Here is a 7419-nt window from a genome sequence, read left to right on the forward strand (position 1 = left end):
TCGAAAAACAAGCCCAAACCATTCGGAAAAATAATTGTGATTGTTTGTATGCACTAAGAAATATTTATTCTAAAAGGTGCATACATGGTCTCAGATTCTGGTCTGATCGCTCCCCTGAACCTTTGCACTGGGGAGCGATGTTTAGCTACTTCGAATGTGCATAAACTTTTATGCACATGTGCAGCCGCTTTGTGCGAGTGGGCACGGTGAATTGATTATTCACCGGCTCGTTCACACTTAGCAGTGCGGGCGAGGGTCGTGGGGCAGCTTCCATGGGTAGCGCCCATCGGAACACCCAGCGTTTCATGGGCATTTCCATGGAAATTCGCAGGTGACATGGGTACCAGGGGTCGGCAGCTGACATCATCGGATGTCAGCCGCCCGCCCTCTTCCCACAGAGGGAGCAGCAGATCTAAGACACCAGATATTGTCTTAGTTCTGCAAGCGCTAGAGAAACCATTCGATGGTCGGCGTCTATCGAATGGTTTCTGCCCTACACATAAGGCTGTGAATGGATGTTTATGCAAAACATCCATTCGCATGCATGCAGGTGAAATCTGCATGTGGGCGTCATTTACATAACACACAACATAACACACAAAGCTGCGAATTCTGCAGCTTTGCGGGTAAATTAGAATGAGGACCCTAGTGCAATAGGCACCGCGCATTTTGTCCTTGATCGCATTGCATGTGTTTTGAACAGGATGCAATGCAATGTTGTGCAGCACATACTTTTTGTGCAGTGCAATGTGATGTGTGCAGGAGCACGCATCACACCTGTTAAAATGTGCTGTGTATTGGGCACCTTAAGTAAAGATAAAACAATCTTATAAGTATTAAATCAGATTAGCCCTAATGTTTAAATCAGATTGGGGCAGATGTATGACCATTCGTTATGGGGGAGAAGGGGTATCAGCGCACTGATACCCCTTCTCCCCCCATGTACAATGGAGCCAGTGTGCGGTAAAGGACAGGGGTGCTATGCGCCCCTGTCCATATCGGCGCTGTTATCTAAATGATATCAGGTCGAATGTATGAACGGTCAGCATCGCTGACCGTTCCGCATGATGCTGGTTTTGGATTCGCCAGCAGCAGGCTGGCGAAGCCCTATCTAAACAGCAGGGACAGCACTGCCCCTGCTGTTGGCTCAGGGCATCTCGCGTGAATAGCGAGATCCCGCGCATGCCCACTGCAGCCGGCTGGGGGACAGGAGACAGCGCATCAGTGTAAACTGATGCGCTATCTCCAAAAGGAGACATCGCCGGAGGGGGGAGTTTACGCTCCCCTGCTTTGCCAGACAAGATATTAATGCATCTTGTCGGTCTCCCCTCCTGCTTCGCCTCGCTAATGAGGCGAAGCAGGAAGTATTATAGCGCCGCTATAACACATCTGCCCCATTAGCCCTAATGAATACACACAACCAGCAGACAGCAACAGAGATAGCCGATTTTTCCGATAATCGACAAAAATCAGTCGATTATTGTCGATTATCGATAAAAATCGGCCGATATATCGGTCAGAAATAGGACAATCGGCCAAAACATCATTTTAGTGTGGGGGCTATTAGTTCTACTTGTTCTCACATGTGTTTGTCCCTTATCTCTATGCTAAATGAGTGAATTTCCCCCCCAAAAAATAAAAACCACAAAGCCCAAAACAAGCTGCTGGTAAATATAATTAAAATAAGCCCCCAAACAAGCAACCCTAATATAAAATAAGCAACTGAACTCAGTACTCACAAAGATAACAAGCACAAATCCGCTTGTTATAAGCTGAGAGTGAGACTTGGAAGCGTGCTGCGTGCCTCACTGCCTCTGCTCAGCTTCCCGGCTCCTCTCCAGCGTGGCCTCTCCAGCGTGTGACGTCATCACGTCACACGCATAGAAAAGCTGAGGCAGGGGGTGACCAGCAGTCATTGCCTGTCACTCTCCGTGCCAGGCCACGCCCCCCGCCCTCTCATTTTAACGCAGCCCGCCCGCCTACCCTCCCCATTGGACAGCCGCGTCACGTGACAGTCTGACTGTGATTCTGTCAGACTGTCATGGCGGCGCCCGTGCTGTGTCGGCGCGACAGCAGCGCTGCACCACACTTCGCACAGCAGGCAGCTCAGAGCGCCGGGCAGGAGCCTGCGGCCCGGCGCCCACGCAGCCCCCGCTCCCCCAGTGGCGGGGGCTGCCTTGCGCAAATTACGCCAGTGTTTATTATGGAGGAACAAACACTCCTTAAAAAGGATAAAAGCAATTGCTCGTACCAATAAAAGAACAGTGTGGGCTGGTTACCACATGATAAAACAAACAATACCACGGCAAATCTGCTCCAACCGCATCTCCACTGGCATCAGGTCGACAGGGACTCGCAGACGCTGGGTTGCGCCGACAGGACTCGGAAACCGGAGGCCGGGGACACAGGCAGAAGACAGCGCCGGGACACAGTCAGCACGGGTATCACTGACCAAGCCCTAACATGTTTCGTCAGAGACTTCGTCATATATATATATATAACTTCGTCATATATATATATATAACACGTTAATAGTGGTATTTTAGCGCAAAACTAAGTTCACCCTCAAAAAATGTCACTAGATTCTTGAGTCCAATTTGACTCTATTTGTACTTTTAATGTACTTTTTTTATGCACTCTCCCTCCGTTTCAGGGCGGCAGCACTTCTCCAATGGGTTTCTGTTCGTGGAACCCCTTTCAATGGTAATCTAAAAAACAAAAAGTGAGATATGCGCCTCCTAGTACAGTATGTAATTGTTCGTACACTTCCCTCCACCACATAGGGCAGTATTCAATGAGAAAGTTCTCCGTGCATGGAGAGCGTTTTATTTCGCTCTCCATGCACTCTCCGTGTTTTAGCGGAGATTCTCCATGTTTGGAGATTCTCCGTCACGGCACTTTACCCACTATTCAATGTGGCTGATGCTCGCCGCCACTCGCGGCAAGTCTTAACCCCTGCAGCGGACGAGCGTCCGCGGCAGGGAGCTTTCAGGGAGCCGGGGGACGGAAGCAGCAAGAGAGATTAAAGTCTCCCTGGCTGCTCCAGAGGAATGTAGTGGGGAGGGGGGCTCCCCAGGACCCAGGCAGCACAGGCTGCCCCCCCCCCTATAGCCAGCGGGGGACCCAGTATTCACTGCACCAGATCGTGCATATTAACCATCGGGTGCAGTGAATATATGAATATCTAATGAGCGGCTCGAGCGCTCCGGCCCCCTGCTGGCTGCACTGTGTAAAAAAAAAAAAAAATTTAAACATTTTTTTTTATTTTTATTAAAAATGCTATACGCACATGAATAAAAATAACATGCCCCTTCACAGAAAAAAAACCTGATTTTTTTACACCAAAATTTAAAAAAAAAAACTTTTAGTTTAAAAGTTCACATTCCAGCTCCCCATCAAAAGATGGAGAATTGCTACACGGAGAGACACGGAGAAAATCACTTAGAAAGACGGAGAATATTTCACATTGAATAGGGTTGCTCGCTTTTGGAGAGCAAAATGCTCCGTCCAAGGCGAAAAAAGCAAAAATTCTCCATAAAACACAGAGAACTTTCTCATTGAATACTGCCCATAGAGGGAGACTACAGCACCCCAACAATTCAAGGAGTACCGTTGTTGGTGGTAATCCACCACCGCTTGTTGTGCAAATTCAAAAATGAGTATCCACCTTCTACCAGGAAAGTTCTTCTCTCAAATAATGGGACACTTTTTTCTCACCAAGCACAAATATATGGGAGATAAGAGCAACAGAGAAGGAAACAATAGTGTAATAAAATTTACAGTTTTTATTCCCAACACAAAAATATCTCCGTACAATAAAAAAGTTATTTTCAGCTTATCTGATATATGATGAAGTCAGTCCATCACCAATATGGCAGAACCAGTCACCTCGACGCATTTCGTCCATGCCCTTCCGGCTGGACTTCCTCAGGAGTGTGACTGCTTCACTCCAAGGCAAAAAAAATTTAAAGTTTTAAATTACTAAGGAACCGGAAGTCCTTTGCATTCCATTGGGACTTCCGGAAATGAGGTTATGCGTTCCACAGAGTAAACATGTTTATCTCGGAAAGTGTGTACCCGTGAATGGCGGGAATTTTGAACAGGAAATGGGTTTGACATAGCCTATATAAACAGGGCCTTGGAGTGAAGCAGTCACACTCCTGAGGAAGTCCAGCCGGAAGGGCAAGGACGAAACAAACGCGTCGAGGTGACTGGTTCTGCCATATTGGTGATGGACTGACTTCATCATAACTATTTTAGATACTCAGATAGTCAACACCCCTCCAAAGGGGCGGACTCCTATCGGTCCATCCATCTATTAAAAGTGAACACATTTCAGATTGGTATGTATACCAAAAAAAACCATAAAATTAGGGAAAGGGATCTCTACCTATCCCCAGTTGAATCCTCTCCTTCAACCTATTTGTCTCCCTCTCATCCTCATTTTCATCCTCCATCACCAGCCTGGTTTCCTCCTTATTGAATATTTGCGTAGGGTCTTTCAGGAAAACATACCTGTTAAAAATGGTATCTAATATGATACGATCATTTGTGTGAGAATCAACTGTTTTTATATTATTGTACAAAATAAATTATTTTATTTCATTCTACCATTGTGTATGAAATTTGGGTAAAACCTACACCAGCGCACCTCTATTCTTCCTTTTTCTATGCCCATCTTCTACCTCTATTAACAGCGAGGTAGTAAGAGGTGCAGCTAACCTCTCAGCAGTGGCGTTACAATAAATATTGCGCCCCCCTAGGGAGCGGGCAGGGGGACCCGTGCGGCGCAGGTGTACCTGCGGCGCTGTCAAGAAGCTGCGGTGAGAAGATTCCCTTCGTCGCTGTGTATTGAGTTGGCGCCGGGTGACCGGGTCCCTGCAGTGTCTTGGAAATAAGAAGTCTGCTGGGCGGCAGTGCGGGAAGCGCTTCTGACTTTGAAACCAATGTCCGCACGCTGATTGGCTGAATCTCAGCCAATCAGCGTGCGGCCAGTGTTTTAGAAATCAGAAGCGCTTCCTGTGCTGCTAAGACACTGCAGGGACCCGGTCACCCGGCGCCAACTCAGTACACAGCGACGAAGGGAATCTTTTCACCGCAGCTTCTTGACACTTAGACACCCGCACGGCCCCCCCTGCCTGCACCCTGCTGCACCCACAAGGAGGGGGTGCTGGGGGCGTAACAATAGTGCTATAGTTACGCCACAGTCCCTCCCTCTAGTATTACAGATGCAGCAGGGAGGGAGCACACACCGGAATGAGATCCTGCCTCTCCGCGCGGGAGCCGGCGCCCACGCAGCCCCCGCTCCCCCAAGCAGTGGCGGGGGCTGCCTTACACAAGCTACGCCACTGCCTCTCAGCACAGAAAAGGTCACAACCCCCCATCTCTTGTGAATATGATTATCCACTTAACTCTAGAATGGGGAGAGCAGCCTTATGTTTGTTTGGGATACGGTCATCGGGTCACCAGTATGTTGGTCCACAGTCATTAGGTCGACATGAGTTTGGTCGACATGCAGGAAGGTCGACAGGGTCAGTAGGTCGACATGCAGGAAGGTCGACCAGGTATTAGGTCAACAGCTAAAAGGTCAACATGGGGTTTTTCACATTTTTTTGAGCCGACATGTGGTGACAGGTGGCATTTCATGCCCTACCATCCACTAGGGCGTGGCAGGGGCATAAAATAATGTGCTGAGCGTAGCAAGGCACCGTGCCCAAAGCATGGCAAGAGCTGCTACGTTTTAGCGTCCATGTTGACTGTGTCGACATTTGTAACAAAAAATGTGAAAAACCCCATGTCGACATTTTGACTGTTGACCTAAACCATGTCAACCTATACTCATGTCGACCTAAATGCATGTCAACCTAATGGTGTCAACCAACATTGTGGTGACCTAATGATTCATACCAGTTTGTTTAATGTTCAAATAGATATGTCTCCTGGAAACTCTATGGATGAATGGCTGTGTATTGTATATTGTTGCCAGTATAATTGAACTTCCAAGTCTCTGCAGAGTTTGCCACTTTGTAGGCTTAAAAAAATTGTGGAGAAATTGGTTTTGGCAATTTTCTTGCTGCTAATGTGGGATGCGGTCATTTGGTCTACAACATGAAGGTCGACACCATTAGGTCGACATGTCGACCCATCATGCTGTAGACCAAATGATCCCAACCCGCTAATGTAACAATAGTGGCTTAGGAGCTAGATCAATGCTTTGGATTAGACGGTTCCTACAGCTTTGTTATGACAAGATTATACAGGAGAGTATTGGTGCAGTGAAACAAAAGTTCCTGGAAAGAGCTGTTCTTCTAAATGTTTGCCGAAGTGATTTTGTACCCATTAGAATACAGGGGGTGATTCTGATTAGCGAACTCACACGCAAAGCAGCAAAATACTGCTACTTTGCAAGTCAACCAGAATCAGGCCCACAGTGTGTGCCAGAATACTACATGAAGTTAAAATCAACAAGTGGGAAAGTTGAAAATTTAAAACACTCATTGCTTGAGGAAGTGGCCAGGAGATGTGGAACACGTTCAGTTTTACCTATCACTGGGAAATATTTAAATAGTGTTCACTCTAGGCTGTTTTAGCAGGGCGTCGTGCCCTGCCCATTTAGCGGTACAGTCAGTGGCGTAACAATAAATGATGCCCCCCCCAGTAACGACCCCCCTCCCTTACCTCTCCGCGATGGTCTGTGGCCGGGAGTCGAGACACTGGCCTGCCGCTGCATCTGCTGTGGCCGGGACCTGCAGATTTATTAGCCTGGTCCCGGCGCTCCTCCTGGCTCAGCCTCTGTATTAAAAATGTCCATAACAAAATGGCCACCCCCTAACAGCAGACCATTTTTAAGGATGCTAGAGGAGGCTGTAGCCAAAAACTGTCTGCTTTAAGGGGGCGGCCATTTTGTAAGGGATATTTTTCTTAAGGAGCCAGCCAGGAGGAGCCCTGGACCAGGCTAGTAAATCTGCAGGTCCACTCACGACCACAACAGATGCGGTGGCAAGCAGCAGCATAGCAATAGCTCCCACAGACCCTGGGCGCCCACACTTGGTTAGCGCCTCCCCCCCATTACGGGATTTGCGGTGCTATTGTTATGCCACTGGGTATAGTGCTAAAACATCTGAGCCCTGTCCATCCCTGCCGCCACTGTCCTTACCGCACAGGGGAAGCCCGGCAGTCCACATTTGTGGCGTCGGCAGGCCTGGTCTGCCTCATTCAAAGTGCCCCATTGCCCCCAGCATCCTGTCCTGCCGTGATCCTGGAGGATTGACTAGCAAAAATCGGCTTTTTAATTGTGAGGTTACCAATTCTACTTGATTAATCTGTGATATCCTTGAGGCTCCTACTAGATGCAGACATGACATGCATACTCAGCCTAAATGTGAGCAAGGAAATGTCCAGTTACAGTAGAGCCTGTGT

The 7419-nt window shown here is 48.1% G+C and overlaps 1 protein-coding gene across 1 annotated transcript in view; it reads right to left on the reverse strand.

Moving 5' to 3' along the window:
* LOC146035642 (zinc finger MYM-type protein 1-like) overlaps nt 1–4809 on the reverse strand; it is a 14785-nt gene extending 9976 nt beyond the window's left edge. Inside the window, exons 1-2 of the mRNA XM_083159218.1 lie at nt 4391–4809; nt 2625–2708 (exon numbers count right to left, since the gene is read on the reverse strand). The gene's annotated coding sequence lies outside the window, so the exon portion shown is untranslated. The remainder of the gene's footprint in view (nt 1–2624; nt 2709–4390) is intronic.
* Nucleotides 4810–7419: the final 2610 nt, after the last annotated feature.

Source organism: Crinia signifera, chromosome 9 (assembly GCF_055691185.1).
Source record: "Crinia signifera chromosome 9, ASM5569118v1, whole genome shotgun sequence".
NCBI lineage: Eukaryota > Metazoa > Chordata > Amphibia > Anura > Myobatrachidae > Crinia > Crinia signifera.